Source organism: Protopterus annectens, chromosome 4.part0 (genome assembly GCF_019279795.1).
Source record: "Protopterus annectens isolate FY-2018-M chromosome 4.part0, PAN1.0, whole genome shotgun sequence".
Taxonomy (NCBI): domain Eukaryota; kingdom Metazoa; phylum Chordata; order Ceratodontiformes; family Protopteridae; genus Protopterus; species Protopterus annectens.
In genome coordinates this window covers 447,526,935-447,547,829 of record NC_056733.1, presented here as the reverse complement: position 1 = coordinate 447,547,829, position 20,895 = coordinate 447,526,935, and positions in this window count along the sequence as shown.

Here is a 20,895-nt window from a genome sequence, read left to right as displayed (position 1 = left end):
TCAAATTATAGCTTGTTACAGATCACCCACCATGTCCCAGAACCCCCATTCAGCATTTCTGGAAACACTGGGAAACATAAAGGTCCTACAAAACACCCTGATATTGGGTGATTTCAATTACCCAAACATTAACTAGGAGAACTACTCAAATACTAACTCGCTTGCCCAACATTGCCTAGAATTGATAAACTCAAACACCCTGGATCAACTGGTCAACACCCCCACCAGAGGTGACAACATATTGGACCTGGTCATCACCAACATGGACGACTGGTGTTCCACACCGGAGGTCAACCCCTCGTTGGTTAGATCTGACCATAAACTAATCACTCTGGATATCCACTCTCCGCCCCCACTCCCTGTCAAAGAAACCACCATGAAAAACTTTTCAAAAGCAAACTTCACGTTACTTAAGACCTAGGTGGAAAGTTTCAAAGCCCCCATGCGAAAGGATAATGCTGTCCAAGCTGCAAAAGCCTTTACTAATGCACTCTATGGCCACCTACAAGAATGCATGGATCGTGCTATCCCAAGCAAAACCAAGACTCACTCCTCCAAGAAATGGAAACCAGTCTGGTGGACCCCTGCCATAAACAAGCTATACAATAGAAGGAGGAAACTAGTACAGTAAATAGTAAAATCCCAAGAAGAGAAGACATCCCTGATCAGTATCAGCAAGAAACTATGATCCCTCATAAAATCATCTAAGGCTAGCTTTGAGAGAAAAATTGCCAATGACTCCAAAGATAACCACAAGGCATTCTTTAGCTTTGTCAAGAATCTAAGTGGCAATTCTCAGATCTGCTCAGAGTAAATGCAGAATGGCACAAAATACACTGAACCAACCGATATTGCCCACATCCTGGCAGACAGGTTCAGTGCAAACTTCACCCCATTTCACCCCTAAAAGGGCCAATAACCATACCAGAAGAATGTAGTGCCCCTGAAATCACAGACACTCAGGTTAAAACAGCCATCTCCAAAGCCAAAAACACAGCATCAATGGACCGGACGGTGTCCCAGGCTGCATCTTACATGAGCTCAAAGATGAACTAACCCCACACCTAAACACACTGTTCAAACTTAGCCTCTCCAAAGGAGGTTATTCTGCTCCACAAAGGTGAAGCCACAACAGCCCCGGGAACTATAGCCCTACAAGCCTAACTAGCTTGGTCTGCAAGGCTATGGAGCGCATCATCATGGATCTCATAAACAGAGACATTGGGAACCTCCAAACACTGGACCTTACCCAGTTCAGTTTTGTTAATTGTAGATCATGCTTCCTAAACGTGGAGGACTTCTTTGAGACAGTTACCAAGGCTATAGATGAGAGAAAGGTAGACCACACAGCCTACCTAGACCTTGCAAAGGCCTTTGACACAATTCCCCATTCAGGTGTTATAGACAAGCTCACCAGCCTGAACATAAACCCCTACGTCACGAGATGGGTTGCCAACTGGATCACGGACAGAACCCACATAGTAAGAGGTGCAGGAGCTAGGTCTGACTCTAAACCAGTTACAAGTGGTGTTCCACAGGGCTCAGTCCTATGACCCCTCCTGTTCGGCATATACTTCTCATAGGTACAGGCAAGCACAGAAGGACTATGGCTTACCAAGTTCGCAGACAACTTGAAACCAAGGGCTATAATTGACTCTCTGGCAGACACAGACATCCTCCAAAAGGGTCTCACTGAGAAAGATACCTGATGTCAAAACCATGGCCTCAAGCTAAATGCCAAAAAGTGCATAGTCATCCCCTTTGGAAAAAACAAAGTACCCACAAACTACCACATAGGTGGTAGCCCCCTAAATACAGAAGACATAATAAGGGATTTGGGGACCCAAGTAGATAGTAACCTGAACCAACAAAATTACACCCACAAGGGCAGATGTCAGGAAAAATAAGGTGAACACCACAAAGCACAGTCCACTAACCAATGAGTGAGCAATCTCCGTTTATTGATAAAACCAAGACTAAGCGCTTTTGCCAGCAATCTGGCTTCTTCAGAGTAATTTTAAAACACATTTCCTTATAGTTTTATATCATAAGATTAAATCTCATTGGTTGAAACTAGTGCCACCCACAAACTTGTATACATCATAAATAAATTAATTAAAGTTAAAAACACAATCTACAACACTACTTATACATATTCCCTACTATCAAAACTTTTTAATTCTCCCTTATTTTTCTTATAAACAATGTATATATACTTATATATATAAAATATATATATATAATTCCTTTGTAATTAATCAACTATATATACATTTAAACAAATATATAAAAATATATAAAAAATATATAAAAAAGTATATTGAATTTCATGTTATTCTCTCTATATATGTATACACTGTGTATGTTGTACAACATTCATCACCACTCACATACTATAATGTTGTTATGTGTTCAAATTTTAAAATATATGAAAAATATATATAAAATATATATAAAACTTTATGTACTTAATACTTTACATTAAATTTGCTGGGACCTAAGCTTCAACATTGGTTTAAGTGAAATATAGTCATTCAGGCCTGGGGACCTACAAGCATCTAACCTAATCTGCCATTCCGTCTCTAACGCTCCCACCTTATTGACTATATCACCACCTTCACCACAATCCACAACCCGTCCAATGACAAAAAATACAAATCTGTTAAAATCTATACATTTCATACTGTGTAAATAAAGTGCATTGTGCATGTCTTTCTTTTTAATTGATCTAATATGTTCTGCAACCCTGTCTCGTAACCTCCTTGTGGTCTTACCCACGTAATATGCATCACAAGATGTGCACGATGCCAAATAAACCAAGTTCTTTGTACAATTACATTATCCAGGGCAAGGAATTGTGTATTTGTAACCACTCACACACACATATGTACTCTCATTGATGTACCTACAACATCTACAAAAAACACACTTTTTCATAACTGATTTAAAACTATTCTTTTTCTTTTTTTCTAAAATACCCTTTAAATTTTCTCCCCTGCTGTAGACAATTACCGGTTTTGAACCCAAAATCTTTTTGATCTCTTCACTTAGAGAATATTTCCATATACCCTTCACAATCCCCACCAACTCTGGTGTCCTGTGGTTGTATTTCAATACTAATCGTACCTCACCACTTTTCTCCAATCCTTCATTTTGTTTTACTATCATTGATGCTGTCCCAGAATGTAGAATTGGGGCATATTTGCCACCCCTTTCCCTAAACACATCCCTTCTAATGCTCAGGAGTAATTTCAGTGGATATCCTCGATCCAGAAACATGCCAATCAACTTAAATATCTCTGCCCTAAATGTGGCATCGTCACTGACCAGTCTAGATGTCCTCACCATTTGCCCTTTAATTACTCCTTTACGTTGATGAAAGGGGTGACAACTTTTGAAATGCAATAATGAATTGGAATAATTCTCCTTTCTATAGATGTTGCTTTCAAAACCCATTCCGTTTTTACTAATTGTTAGATCCAAATAGTTAATCCTGTCTTCATTCCAATGAAATGTGAATTTTAAAAATTCAGTTGTTTCACTCAGAAATTCCACAAATTCAATAGCTGATTGTTCGTCCCCCTTCCACAAAATCAATATGTCATCCAAAAATCTGTTATACATTAATATTTTGTCACTATATTTTTTGGATGACAAAATGTGTGTTGTCTCCCATGTAAGTAACACTGCATTTGCAAAAACAGGGGCACATCTTGCACCCATCGCAACACCTGACACTTGTTGGAATAACTCCCCTTCAAAGGAAATAAAATTATTTTTCAGAACTAACTCCATTAATCCAAGTAGAAAATTGGCATTAATCATTCTATCAATCCACTTTGAATGATAGCTTTATAGAACATATCTAGTCCTAGCTCATGTGGAATGACAGAAAATAGATTCACAACATCAATTGTAAGAAAACCAAAATCATTAGTCCCCATCCCACATGTTTTAAGTCTATCAAGACAGTGCCATGAGTCCCTAATAATATGTTCAACCGCACTAACTACAGGTTTTACAGAAACATCTATAAAGGCCGCAAGGGCTTCTGTTTTTGATCCCCTTGCTGACACTATAGGCCTAAACTGCAGTCTCTCAGTTCCTTTATGAACCTTTGAGATCCCAAACAAAATAGGTATTTTTGGAAATTTCACATTTAGATAATCGTATTCAACTTCGTTAATGTTGCCCTGAAACAATGCATCATGTAAGAATACATCAATTTTACAATATGCTCTATTAATTTCATTTCTCGACACCGTCGCATATGTGTCATCATTGTTTAAAATAAAAGAAATTTCAGAAATATAGTCAATTTTAGACATCACTACCATCCCTCCCCCTTTGTCCGGCTTCATAAATCTATAATCACCAGATTTTTTCAGGGAATCTAACAATTCCCTTTCTTGTTTTGAGAAATTATCATTGATTAAGGTACAATTATTTAAATTTTTCCGCAACTGCGTTTCCACTAATTTCTCAAAACATGTAACTTCTGGACTAAAAGGGGGCATGAAGGTACTTTTCACTTTACAGTGTAATTGTAAATATAGAAACCACTTTTCTTTAACACCTGATGATTTGTACCCTCCATAATACATATCCCATTACTTTCATTAGTAAACTGAGATGAATCATACACATCCATAGTTTCAATAGGCAATGTTTCATTGATCTCATTAGCTAACGTAGATACATCACCCATATTATTACCTTCAACATATTCACTTTCATCACAGTCACTTGTATTTTCATTATTTACATTTGTAAAGACATTGTTACACATTCTAGCATCATTTGTACAACACATAACATCACTCATATTTCGTTCACAATCTGTGTTAAAACTTGTCCCAGCAATTTCATCATAAACATAATTCAATACCTCCCTCTCCTGTTCACTCTCCCACCCCGAGTGTAATTCCTCCCTGAGTCCCCCACAGTCATGTCTCTGTTGAGTAGCCTCTCTGATCTCCGAGGGCCGTTCTCCGTGTCTAAAAAATCATCATTCCCCATAGGCTCATCGTTGTAGGTCCCCAGGCCTGAATGACTATATTTAACTTAAACCAATGTTGAAGCTTAGGTCCCAGCAAATTTAATGTAAAATATTAAGTACATAAAGTTTTATATATATTTTATATATATTTTTCATATATTTTAAAATTTGAACACATAACAACATTATAGTATGTGAGTGGTGATGAATGTTGTACAACATACACAGTGTATACATATATATATAGAGAATAACATGAAATTCAATATACTTTTTTATATATTTTTTATATATTTTTATATATTTGTTTAAATGTATATATAGTTGATTAATTACAAAGGAATTATATATATATATATATTTTATATATATAAGTATATATACATTGTTTATAAGAAAAATAAGGGAGAATTAAAAAGTTTTGATAGTAGGGAATATGTATAAGTAGTGTTGTAGATTGTGTTTTTAACTTTAAATAATTTATTTATGATGTATAAAAGTTTGTGGGTGGCACTAGTTTCAACCAATGAGATTTAATCTTATGATATATAAACTATAAGGAAATGTGTTTTAAAATGACTCTGAAGAAGCCAGATTGCTGGTGAAAGCGCTTAGTCTTGGTTTTATCAATAAACGGAGATTGCTCACTCGTTGTTTAGTGGACTGTGCTTTGTGGTGTTCACCTTATTTAGATAGTAACCTGCCCTTTGATAATCACATTGCCAAAGTAGTTAGAAAATCCTTCTATGTGGCCCACCTAATCACAAAAGGGTTTGCATCCAGATCAAAAGAGGTCATTGTGCCTCTCTACACATCACTCTTCAGACCCATCATAGAGTACAACACCCCATTTGGGATGTACCTTACAAAACACCTGCAACAGCTGGAAAGACCACAGAAGTACCTCACCAAGAGGATCACTGGCCACAAACAGATGCTCTATGCACCTTGACTGAAGAAACTCCAGCTGTACTCAGTTGCATACTGCCTACTCAGAGATGATCGCTGCCTGACATACATGGCCATGTCCAACCCAGAATTGATGGACATGCTCCACCTAAAGAAAACCATATCCCCTCAAGCCATATGCTCTAGGGATCTAAACCTCACCACAACAATAAATAGGACATGCTGAAGGGATATATTCCTGTCCAAGAGACTTCCCATGTGCTGGAACAAGATTCCAATCTACATTAGGCAGAGCTCATCGCTAACCCTCTTCAAGAGAAACCTTGAAGAGTGGATGGGAAACAGAAAGTTTACCCCGGGGATCACTTCAATGGCTCTGCTGGACAGAGGCACAGGGAACTAATCTAAGGGGGCGGTGAAAGCCAACACATTCTGGCTAGGCTTATAAATGCCTTTGGGCAGATAACCTAGTACCTACCTATCTATGAAGCTATAATAGGAACCTGCGTTCACCACCCATCTGGTGGCTTCATCAGACCATAAATAACAAAAAGGAGTTAAAAACATTTTATATACTCACATCAGCTGATAAATTGAATTCAGGTGTGTTAACAAACATAGAACTCATTGAGCATCACACTAAACGGTGGCTATGTAGTCGTGTTAATGTAACCCATCCCCTTAAAGCTAAATCCCCATTTAAACATCATAGTATTTAGAATGCGACTATAACTATCTAATATTCATCAAACACTCATCTAAAAAGTGCATAAACATGTATAAAACATCAATTGGTATAGCAACACATTTAAAGCAAAACTGAGACTTGTAATCATGTGGGCACTCATTAATAAATGAATGTCAGAGAACAAACATATTAAACTAACAGGTGAGGAATGTATTCCCAAAGCACAGTATTATAAACAGCATTTCTCTAGCACAGAATCAAAAACATTTTATATACTCACATCAACTGATAAATCCAATGCAAGTGCATTAATAGACACAGAACCCCTTGACCATCACACTAAACATAAATTACATAGTCGTGTTGACATAATCCATCCCCCCCTTAAAGCTATATCCTCATTCAAATATCATGCTCCTCAAAACTTGACCATAACTATCAAGCATTCATCAAACACTCATATAAAGAATGCATAAGTATGTATATAAAATCAATATACCATGCCAACACATTTAAAACAAAACTGAGACCAATTTTTGACAGTGACTATTGTTGAGTTAAAGCAGTGCCTTAATGTATTTTTATTTTGAAGTTTTCATTGGGGTCTTGGTGGAATGTACTTTTGTTTCAAGGCATTCCATTTTTTTAACTGTGCATTAGCGCTACATTTATATATATTTTGTAAGCCCTCCTAAGGAGGTTGCTTAGGTAACATTGTGACTTTATTGCATTCTGTTTTATGATTGGGAGGTAGCTGTGTAATACAACTATGATGTAGATGTTAGACCCCTGTATAGTGTTTTGTATTTTTTAATTGAATGCAGTATTATGGTTTTCTTATGTTTTGATATGTTCCTCTTTAGAGTAAGAGACTCATGTATAAATGTATTGGTTATAGATATAAGTGGCATAATGGATAGTTCTTTGGTATCATGCCTTAGGATTATGGTACATTTTTAAATAGTGCTTTTTATATATGTTCTGAGCCATTTTATACACACACACACACACACACACACACACACACACACACACACACACACACACATATATATAATATATATATATTTTTTTTTTTGTAGGGCAGTTTTTAATATTGGATGACAGATTATAGTAGATTTAGTTTTGGTGGCAGTCAGGTCACAGTAACACTGCTTAACATTGCAGGTATGGTTTATTGTTATACCACTTTAAAATTCAAAGTGGACGGACTTTTGGCGCCAAAATGTTTTTAAATAAACTGTGAGAATTGTGTGTTAGACATTCTGAAGAAGTCCACCATAGTGTGGATGAAAGCGCTAAATGTTAATGTCTAAATTGTTTTTTTTTTTATGGCCTATTAAAAGAACGTATTCACGTTTTCATTTTTAGGTTTCATTTATCGTGCATCCATCATTGGGCTTCCAGCTTACAATTTTGAATTTTCTGTTGTTGGTGGCTGGTGTCGATAATTATTGAGGTCTATCTGCCATAATCTAGAAAACATTTTAAGGTCAACATTGATTAAGCAAATTGTATAATAGATAGCCAGGAGTGAAGGCTCTTTATTAAGGCTTAGAGAAAACTGTAATACTTTATAATCTAGAAACCAATAGAAAAACCATCCAGGGAAATGAAGCGTTCTCCTTCAGCTTTAATCCAACAATCAAAACACCAAATTGGTTGTTGTAGGGCAGTTTTTAATATTGGATGACAGATTATAGTAGATTTAGTTTTGGTGGCAGTCAGGTCACAGTAACACTGCTTAACATTGCAGGAATGGTTTATTGTTATACCACTTTAAAATTCAAAGTGGACAGACTTTTGGCGCAAAAATGTTTTTAAATAAACTGTGAGAATTGTGTGTTAGACATTCTGAAGAAGTCCACCATAGTGTGGATGAAAGCACTAAATGTTAATGTCTAAATTGTTTTTTTTTATGGCCTATTAAAAGAACGTATTCACGTTTTCATTTTTAGGTTTCATTTATCGTGCATCCATCATTGGGCTTCCAGCTTACAATTTTGAATTTTCTGTTGTTGGTGGCTGGTGTCGATAATTATTGAGGTCTATCTGCCATAATCTAGAAAACATTTTAAGGTCAACATTGATTAAGCAAATTGTATAATAGATAGCCAGGAGTGAAGGCTCTTTATTAAGGCTTAGAGAAAACTGTAATACTTTATAATCTAGAAACCAATAGAAAAACCATCCAGGGAAATGAAGCGTTCTCCTTCAGCTTTAATCCAACAATCAAAACACCAACTTGGTTGGAACAGATTGGTTGGAACAGATTAATTGGGAAACACAGCAGTATAAATAGTAAGGGGTTTTGGATTGTATGCATTATCTGATGAAGTTACAGTCTTACTGTGGCGAAAAACATGTATGAGATTTACTACATCTAATCACAACTGTTTTAAGCTTGTGTTTTTATTGTTGGATTAAAGCTGAAAGAGAACGCATCATTTCCCTGGATGTTTTTTCTATTGGTTTTTGGTGTCATTTAACCATTATTTGCTGTTTGCATTGTGTTCTGACTTTATAATCTAGATAAAGGGAATCCCTTAGCCCCGTTCTGAAAAAAGCAACACAAAATAAGCCAACAGCCAAGCTACCTTGATTGACAAAATGTTAGCCAACTATTGTCAATGCCTTTTAGCCAAGGGTCCTTACCATTTGGAGTCTTCTTAGAATTCTCCAGGACCTACCCATGTGAGATTGTGTAACTAAATATATTTACCTCAACTTCCTGTTGCTGCTGAAGCTCAAGTCATCTGTTTCCAAACTTTATTTCTCTACCTGTATTCCTACACAAAATCTAATTAAAAAAAATTTTTTACTACCCCATTGATATATCAGCCAACTGTAATTAATATGGCACATTGAGTTGAGATCACCCCTGAAATAAAAGTCTTATACTTTTTATACTTATGCTTATAAGCTAGTAACCTACCCAGCTTATTTTCTATTGTCCAAAATCTCAGTGACACTCACTGGTGATAAAGTTGTACACTAGCTCCTTACCCAAGATCTCAGTGACACTCACTGATGATAAAGTTGTACACTAGCTCCTTACCCAAAATCTCAGTGACACTCACTGATGATAAAGTTGTACCCTAGCTCCTTACCCAAGATCTCAGTGACACTCACAGAGATAAAGTTGTACACTAGCTCCTTACTCAAGATCTCAGTGACACTTACTGATGATAAAGTTGTACACTAGCTCCTTACCCAAGATCTCAGTGACACTCACTGATGATAAAGTTGTACCCTAGCTCCTTACCCAAAATCTCAGTGACACTCACTGATGATAAAGTTGTACCCTAGCTCCTTACTCAAGATCTCAGTGACACTTACTGATGATAAAGTTGTACACTAGCTCCTTACCCAAGATCTCAGTGACACTTACTGATTATAAAGTTGTACCCTAGCTCCTTACCCAAGATCTCAGTGACACTCACAGAGATAAAGTTGTACACTAGCTCCTTACCCAAAATCTCAGTGATACTCACTAATGATAAAGTTGTACCCTAGCTCCTTACCCAAAATCTCAGTGACACTCGCTGATGATAAAGTTGTACCCTAGCTCCTTACTCAAGATCCCAGTGACACTCACTGATGATAAAGTTGTACCCTAGCTCCTTACCCAAAATCTCAGTGACACTCACTGATGATAAAGTTGTACCCTAGCTCCTTACTCAAGGTCTCAGTGACACTCACTGATTATAAAGTTGTACCCTATCTCCTTACCCAAAATCTCAGTGACACTCACTGATGATAAAGTTGTACCCTAGCTCCTTACTCAAGGTCTCAGTGACACTCACTGATTATAAAGTTGTACCCTAGCTCCTTACCCAAAATCTCAGTGACACTCGCTGATGATAAAGTTGTACGCTAGCTCCTTACTCAAGATCCCAGTGACACTCACTGATTATAAAGTTGTACCCTAGCTCCTTACCCAAAATCTCAGTGACACTCACTGATGATAAAGTTGTACCCTAGCTCCTTACTCAAGGTTTCAGTGACACTCACTGATTATAAAGTTGTACCCTAGCTCCTTACCCAAGATCCCAGTGACACTCACTGATGATAAAGTTGTACCCTAGCTCCTTACTCAAGATCCCAGTGACACTCACTGATGATAAAGTTGTACCCTAGCTCCTTACCCAAGATCTCAGTGACACTCACTGATGATAAAGTTGTACCCTAGCTCCTTACTCAAGATCCCAGTGACACTCACTGATGATAAAGTTGTACCCCAGCTCCTTACTCAAGATCCCAGTGACACTCACTGATGATAAAGTTGTACCCTAGCTCCTTACCCAAGATCCCAGTGACACTCACTGATGATAAAGTTGTACCCTAGCTCCTTACTCAAGATCCCAGTGACACTCACTGATGATAGAGTTGTACCCTAGCTCCTTACTCAAGATCCCAGTGACACTCACTGATGATAAAGTTGTACCCTAGCTCCTTACCCAAAATCTCAGTGACACTCACTGATGATAAAGTTGTACCCTAGCTCCTTACCCAAAATCTCAGTGACACTCACTGATGATAAAGTTGTACCCAAGCTCCTTACCCAAGATCTCAGTGACACTCACTGATGATAAAGTTGTACCCTAGCTCCTTACTCAAGATCCCAGTGACACTCACTGATGATAAAGTTGTACCCTAGCTCCTTATTCAAGATCCCAGTGACACTCACTGATGATAAAGTTGTACCCTAGCTCCTTACCCAAGATCTCAGTGACACTCACTGATGATAAAGTTGTACCCTAGCTCCTTACTCAAGATCCCAGTGACACTCACTGATGATAACGTTGTACCCTAGCTCCTTACTCAAGATCCCAGTGACACTCACTGATGATAAAGTTGTACCCTAGCTCCTTACTCAAGATCCCAGTGACACTCACTGATGATAAAGTTGTACCCTAGCTCCTTACTCAAGATCCCAGTGACACTCACTGATGATAAAGTTGTACCCTAGCTCCTTACTCAAGATCCCAGTGACACTCACTGATGATAAAGTTGTACCCTAGCTCCTTACCCAAAATCTCAGTGACACTCACTGATGATAAAGTTGTACCCTAGCTCCTTACCCAAAATCTCAGTGACACTCACTGATGATAAAGTTGTACCCTAGCTCCTTACCCAAGATCCCAGTGACACTCACTGATGATAAAGTTGTACCCTAGCTCCTTACTCAAGATCCCAGTGACACTCACTGATGATAAAGTTGTACCCTAGCTCCTTACTCAAGATCCCAGTGACACTCACTGATGATAAAGTTGTACCCTAGCTCCTTACTCAAGATCCCAGTGACACTCACTGATGATAAAGTTGTACCCTAGCTCCTTACCCAAAATCTCAGTGACACTCACTGATGATAAAGTTGTACCCTAGCTCGTTACCCAAAATCTCAGTGACACTCACTAATGATAAAGCTGTACCCTAGCTCCTTACCCAAAATCTCAGTGACACTCACTGATGATAAAGTTGTACCCTAGCTCCTTACTCACGATCCCAGTGACACTCACTGATGATAAAGTTGTACCCTAGCTCCTTACTCAAGATCCCAGTGACACTCACTGATGATAAAGTTGTACCCTAGCTCCTTACCCAAAATCTCAGTGACACTCACTGATGATAAAGTTGTACACTAGCTCCCAGAAGCTGATTGATATTGTAATGTTAAGTTTTATAATGCTTCTCTCAGAATTTCTGAACCTTGACTGTCTTCACAAATAGAGCAAAGATATGACAGCTTCCCTGGGCTGCAAATTGTCTTTATCCATGTAGTCCAAGTATTGACTCTTTCAGCCTCCAACTGTCTACTTTGTGACTTTAAAGAATGACACCTAGCCAGGCAGTGATTTAGGGCAGTTGTGCTAGGCACTTCAACAGTCCTCTAAATCACATGCCTAATAAATAACTATGGACCCCCACACTGACTTTTTACTATTCTGTCCTATTGGTATAGGACAAGGATGTGACTAAATGGTAATATTTTCTCTGAAATAATTGTTAGACACCAGGGAAGCAGGTGACTTCAAAGCCAGGAGAGGGAACATATATTAACTTAATATTTAGGATTAACTAAATGAGATGGGCAATATAAAGACGGAATCAACTTTTGAGCATCATTACAACTTTAAATGGCATCACTTTGGTTCTCCTTTAAAGTGTAGTGAAAACTGGACATATGCAAATTGGAATTTTGTGTATCAAGTTGCAGTTCCTGGTAAAGCAGCTCATATGGTAGAAAACGTCATTTTCCTGGCAAAAGAAGACATGGTGGCTTTGCTTCTAACATTATATAAAAATAACATATTTATGGTTTTATGTATTACATATTCAGCTTGGTAATAAAAAAGTAAAAATAGGAATTTCTGTTGTGGACTGAATTTTCAAATGTTTTCATTAAGGAGGCTGTGAAATTATAGTAGCAAGGTAACAACGTGAATGCTAAAACATAAGTTTTGTCTTCATCATGTTTCTGAAAATGCAAAATCAGCATAATTTCCTTTTTGCATACATACTGTCCCAGTAGAACATGCCTTCTCTGGGAAGGTGCACCACTTGCGACTGTGAAGAAGTTATATAAATATAATGTACTTAGTAATGTACTTAAACTTGTTCGCAGATAGATGTTCATTTGGGTCTATATTAAAATGATGAACGTTTACTTACCCAAATGCCTAATCGTTGACCCATCTTCATCGAACCACGAAAATATTGATCGTCCAGAAGTGCAAAAGTGGAAACGCTGAATCGTCATGGTTGGTCTTCTGCGGTATAGCTCTGTAAGGTAAGTGTGTGATAGTTATGGACCTTAGGGTTAGGGTGCGGGTTAAGGTAAGTGCATAGATGGTAATGTATGTTAGATTTAGTGTAGGAATTTGTTAAGTGTGTGTGTGTGGATTATTTAGTTTGTTTGGGTTTAGCTTTTTAAGGTAAGTGTGTGATAGGTACGGACCTTAGGGTTAGGGTGTGGGTTAAGTGCATACATGGTGGTATATGTAAGATTTAGTATAGGGTTAGAAGTAGGGTTTAGTTTAGGGTTAGAAGAAGGGTTTTGGTTAGTGTATGTATGTGGTTTATTTAGTTTGTTTGTGTAGGTAGTATGCAGCGGGCGGTGGGGTAGGGCAAGTATGACAATTCAACTTTTTGAATTTCGTGGTTTAGGGCATTCAGTGTATATGAGATTCGCGGAATAGGTGTCGATGTTTAGGTATTCAGATAAGTAAACTTTCAATTTTATAATATAGACCCTGCACATTCATGTATTGATTCATGAATACAATAAAATATACAATAACTATGAAATCATGAATACTATGAAAGGTATAACAACTAAAGCAATGTATTTCTACTTGTTTCTCTCAAGACACCAACACTTATATTGTCTTGTGGTAAGGAATATGATCATTTAACTATGATCATTTAACTATCTTTGGCTTTTACTTATAGTATGCCTCCTCTCCCCTACTTCAAAAAGACAACCAACTTCTAATCACACCTATGTGAAGTATTATTGTGATGGCAATTAAAGAGAAGGGATCATAATAGCATAACACAACTAAACTACAGTAAGCAAATGTTTAGAAGTTTTATCCTGGGGGATTCAAAGATGGCTGCCATTCTGTAAACACTGCTAGCCTACATCTCTCCAAATACTCAGACGAAAATTTGACCCAGAGATTATATCACAGCTTGTTTGGCAACAATTATTAGAAAAAAACAACTGTATCCTTGATCTAAAATCGGAGAAGAAGTGAATAAAACTGAAAAAATAACAATTCTTCCAGGATTACAACTGATTACCTGAACCTGAAGTAAGTCTCAAACAAAGGAACTGTGTGCTCAGGAATTCCTGCTCAGTTATACTGAAAATAACAATATCTTACACTGCTGTATTATGTCGAAAGAAGACAAAAATATGGATATAACAACTACAAAAACTAAACTTTCTGATCTGTCATCACCTGAGAAAGACTTAACCTCGAAAAGACAAAAGATTGTAAAACAACAAGAGCCTTTAAAGCCAGGGAATAAAACTAAACTGGAACAACTGGCAAACATGGAGGACATTAAAACAGCATTATTTCCTATTTAAGAAGCTATAAAAGACCTGGTTAACCAAGTTCAAACCTTTGGAACTTCCTGCAGTCAAATACTGGAAAGAATGGATAAATTCGAAGCAAAAAGCTCAGAAAATGAGGACAAAATAGCTTTGCTTGCTAAGAAAACAGATTCACATAAATCAGATATTCAATCTATGCAAGCTAAAATAATTGATCTGGAGGCAAGATCCAGAAGAAATAATATTATCATCAGGGGAATACCAGAAAATTTACAATACAATGAACTAATTCCAGCTATTATACAAATTCTCACAAATCTAGTTGGTGACACAGAAATTACAAAACAAATAACAATAGAAAGAGCCCATAGAGCCCTGAGAGAATCCTATACTTCTAATGTACCAAGACCTGTTTACACAAAAATTCTTAATTTTCAAGATGTCAATAAAATACTATTAACTGCAAAGAAAAACGGAGGCTTGATTATCTGGAATAATAACAGAATTTCTCTGGCTCAAGACCTGCCCATACAAATTAGACAAGCCAGACAATCATTATCTCCTTATTGCAAGTTTTTGATTGACAAACAGATAAAATTTCAGATGAAATACCCTAATGCACTATCATTTTCTGTCGAGGGATCAAAATATGTAGTTACTAACAAAAAAGAAGCTATGTCTACCTTCATGAAAGTATTTAAAACCTTATCTGCTTCTGAGAGCTTGTCTTAACTTCTGATGCGACTAGCACATCGTATGAAGTCAGATCTACCATCTACTGCTATTATCTACATCAATTTTCCATTATCTGGTATCCTGTGCAAGTTAGGCTGTTATTAGCGTAGTTACGATCCTAATTTTGGGCTTTGTGGTTCATTAGAAGCCTTTCCAAGAATTTGCAACCCTTGTTTCGTCCATCTTGGTCTCGGGGATAGCCAAAGTGACTTCTTTTTGCTTCCAGGGGCTAAGTTTTAATGTGGCACATCCGGAAGTCCGTTCGCGTGATGAGTCCCCCTTCGCGAAGCCAGCAGTCCACAAATTGACTCGCAAACCCGATGGAATACCTGTAAAGACAATATAAAGTTAAAACAAATGTATACACTGTCACAAACATATAATTTACATTTGTAGAAATGTTAATACATCCAATACTCTCCTGTAAAAGTTTCAAGGTTACCTAAGCTGAGTTCTGATACCATTCCATACTTTGTATGCAACAATTGTGTATAAGAAAGAAACGATGTTCATAATATTTGATTGGGAACTACTCAATGGTAATCTTCAAATTTTTACACAGATAATATCTTTAAAACAAAAAACATTCCTATATAATTATAGTTAATGTTATTTGTATAAGTCACTTAGTAAACACTTCAGTAAAATGCAGGCACATATGATTCCACTATATTTTCAAATGATGTGTTGCTTTATAATCTGTTTTTATACCATAGTTCAGGATAACACACAAACGACACCTTACAAATGTCTGCATTTTTATAGTTGAATGCTATATGATTTATTAATATAAGTAACAATGACTATGATTGTTTTTTTTTTTTTTCTCTCAAACATTATTTAATTAATGTAGTATCATTGACATTGATGTGAGATCATATAGGACATCAAATGGATATGTTAGATCTAATGCTCTGATTTGAAAAACTTTTGTCTCACATTTGGGTTAAATGTGGAATAGTTTAAACACCCAATATGTTAAACTTGTTACTATCCCTTCCGTAAAATTGTGATTAAGGAAGATAGAGGTAATCATCTTATATTGTAATCATTGAGTAACTAACTACCTGAATATCTGTTATACTGTTACTGAGGTCTGAAAACCAAAAAATTACACTGTTTTCTTCTGGATTTACTATGCTATTACGAGTATGGGTACACGTTAGGTACCATATATAAGGAGAAAAAAGTTTTACATTTGCTTATAATCTAATGGGTAGCTATACATTAAAAGGAGGACTACGTTAAATAGATATATTTTATAAGATCATAGTTGCTGTATTAATATGGGAGCTTGTATTCAGCAATATCTTAAAGTATTACTTTAGCAAACAGTGTGAAAATGTTACTTGTGACTAATGGCAAAGTCCAGATATCTTTTATTTTTGTTTTTTGTCTGACTCAATTTAAGTTAATATAATAACTAGAGATGTAGTTGATAAGTAATGTTTATTAGGGAATGTGTAGGTTAGGCTTTGTAGATGTAGTAATAGTTTATTCAGGTCCATTATATTATACTTTTCACATATACACTAGCTTTGATGATATGTACTTACTTAGGGTAATAATCAAGGTAATGTTGAACTGTGTTAGGGACCTATTTAAATCCTGGTCCAGAGGTTTAGTGGGTAGGCACTGGAAGGAGATGGGAATTTCAGAATGCTTTCATAAATTGTACACACTAAAAACTCAACCAAATCTATCATTTTTTCCCAGATCATTAATAGTTTTTCATAAAACTAAACTTTGGGAATGTGGGAAATAGATTCATGCAATATCGAGGGAATTCAAAACTTGAAAAAGAGAAAACTGTATCTTCATATATTTCTACAAGCTAAGGCGTCTTTCATACTACTTCAGGAAACACATATGACCAATGATTAATGGATAGAAATAAAAAAGAAAAAATGGATAAGAGAAGTAATAGCCTCTGAAGGGAAAACTAATAGTGCGGGGGTTGCGATAATTATTAAAAACCAATATCAAGATAAAATTTTAGAATTTAAAATGGACAAAGAAGGAAGATGGTGTTATGTGATCCTCTCAACAACGCTATATGATAAACCCATTATTCTGCTCAATATATATGCACCCTGTAATAATCAACATTTGTTCTTTGCCTCACTCTATCCTATATTAAGCCAATAAAATAACCACTATATAATCATAGGAGGGGACTGGAATGCTTATCAAAATCTGAATCTGGATAAATCAAGCTAACATAGAACATATAATAGTCAAGTGGCATTAACATTAATGGAACTTAAGTATGACTTCAACTTATATGACCCCTTCAAATACTCTAATAATACCCCTAATTCCAACAATTTTACATTTTATTCAAGCTGTCATAAAATGTGGTCCAGAATAGACTTTTTTCTAATCTCTGAAACACTGATCAATTTTGACCCACAAGTATTTATCCATGCTCGATACCTATCAGATCACTCTAAAATTACATTAAGTTTTACTAACAATTCTGGAAACATTTTATCACAGAAGGGTTATAATTGGTCTTTAAATCCAAATCTATTAAACAAAAGAGAAATTATTCAGGAAATACAAGACATTCTCAAGTCTGTACTAGTTAAGTTAGACGATCACCAACATACACCTGATATTGAATGGGCGACTGCTAAAGCACAGATAAGAGGTATTTTCCTTCAAAAAGCCTCTTATTATAAAAAAACTAAACTAGGGAAAGAACAAACTTTGGAGTCTAAGATTAAAACACTAGACCAAGAATTAATGCAGAATCATAATTTACAAACAGAAACAGAACTTTTAAGATGCCAGAAGGATCTATTTCTGATCCAAAATAATAGATTATCATTCTATGAAACTAAAATATTGGCAACTTACGCTAATCATATACAAACTCCATCAAGGGCTTTATCAAGAATTATTAATCAATTCAAATCACCCTACCAAATTCCGGAATTATACTATAAAAATAAAACATATACGAAATCTAAGGATATTATTAACATTTTTTTAATTGATATATGCCAAAATCTATGGAGATAAAACTGAATTACCTACAAGTGAAAATTATACCGATTTCCTACAAAAGATTAACTTCCCAAAAATTGACGAGAAGCTACAGAGAGATTTAGTACAATCAATTTCTATGGAGGAAATAACATCAACAATCAAAACTTTGAAATCACACAAAGCCCCAGGCCCAGATGGACTTACAGCAGAATTTTATAAAACTTTTGGCAATACGTTTGTTAAAATATTATCATATACTTTAAACTATATCATTAATAACAAAATTAATGATTTACATTTTAACGCATCCAAAACAATTCTTATACCTAAACAAAATTTGGATCTCCAAAACCCAGATACTTATAGACCTATATCACTCTTAAACATCGATACAAAATTTTGACCTCTATTTTAGCTACCAGATTGAAGAAAATAACAAATTTAATCATTTCTAATGAACAAACTGGGTTTTTAACTGCTAGGCAATCTAGTGACAATACTGTAACATTTCATACTTTAATCTCTTATGTCAATCAAAAGAACTTAAATATGTATGCCCTTACCGTTGATGCAAAAAAGGCCTTTGATAGAGTTAACATACAATTTCTATTTACCATTTTACCCTACGTTAAAATACCTCAAGAATTTATCCTAATATTACAAACATTATATAATAGCTCCTATACAACTTCATATATAAATAAAATGTTTTCTAATAGAATTCAGATCAGGAACAGTACCCGTCAAGGTTGTCCTCTATCCCCTATACTATTTAATTTATATTTAGAACCTTTATTTCTGCATATTAAACAAAATGTATATCACAATGCCCCAATAATTTACAGTACCAAGATCTCTATGGCAGCTTTTGCAGATGATCTTAATATTTACTGCACAACACCTGTATCTGATACCAAGAGAATACTATCTGCGGTCGAATAATTTGCATTAATATCAAATTATAAAATAAACCTTAAAAATAAACAATATATTTCCTTTGAAAACACCTAAACCCTTTTCACGTCTACCTCTAATAGGGCAAATAAAATCTGAAGGAAAGATTAAATATTTAGGTATCACGTTCTCCACTGATAATAAAGACTTCTATCTCAATAATGTTAAACTAAAATGGGATCAAATTTTATTAGATCTAAGGAAATGGAATAATCCGAAATTGGCCACATTAGCAAAGATATCAATTATTAAAATGAATGTATTGCCCAGAATGTTATATATCTTTAGATCCATGCAAGTCTTAATTGCCAGTAAATTTTTCAAACAAATACACATCAAACTTGCTAAATTTATATGGAAACCAAAGAAAACTAGGTTATCTTATAATAAATTGATGACCCCGAAAAATAAAGGTGGGTTGGATTTACCTGATTTTGGAACTTGCTATTTAATTATAAATGCTAATAGACTTCTAAGAATAGCTAACTATGACATACAACATACTAATTGGTCCCCTAACTGGATAAAACTGGGTTATAAACATGTTGAGCATTTGAACATGAATCCCAAAGCTTTACCCTTTCTAAACAGATACATCATTAAAACATATGCTTTAATGGATCATATAAAAATTTATATATCATCATTACAAAATCTCTTTAGATCATTAAATCTATTTCAGTATATGATGTTCCTACAACCCTTCCATAAAAACCCTAACCTAAGAATCAATAATCAACTTATAGACTTAAAAAACTTCCCACTTATAATAAACTTAACTCTACAAGATATATACCCATATCTGAATTATTCCACCCATGATCTAAGACAAGAAATGAATCTTCCCCAAATCATATTTAGTTATATTGAGGCAGATTAAAGAATTAGCTAGTGGTTACTTTAAAGACTTGTCTGTTAATAAAGAGAACTTAAGAAATGTTCCTCACTATGGCAAGCTCTATTACAAACTACCAAATATATAACATCTACCTATAAACTGATAAAAGACATCAAATTTCATAATCACCTTCTTATATCGAAATATTGGAAAGAAAAATTACCTTTGGTTGAAGAAAGTAAATTCATAAATGCAATTAAATTAACAGCAAAATCAATTTCCCTCCATAAGTTAACTTTCACCCAATTTATGATATTCAATGATGCATATTACACATGACTTAGCTTGTATAAATTCAACTCCAAGAATTCTTCCAAATGCCCATATTGTAAAGACGAAATAGCAGACCTCCTACATATGTTCTGGAGTTGCAAATGTATATATAAACTTTGGAATTCCCTAAGACTACAACTACAAAAGATGGGGTATCAAAATTCAACATTATCTTGGGAATTTATGATATTACACATTCCTCCAAATAATACACCTAAATCCCAGGTGATTGTACTTATATTTTCCTATTAATGAAGCTCTATATAGCTACAAATTGGTTGAACCCAACTCAAACGTCTTGGGAAAACTTTAAGATCCTAGCGATAAAACATATATTAGCCCACAAATATGTTATCAATAACCAAAGTAAACATCCA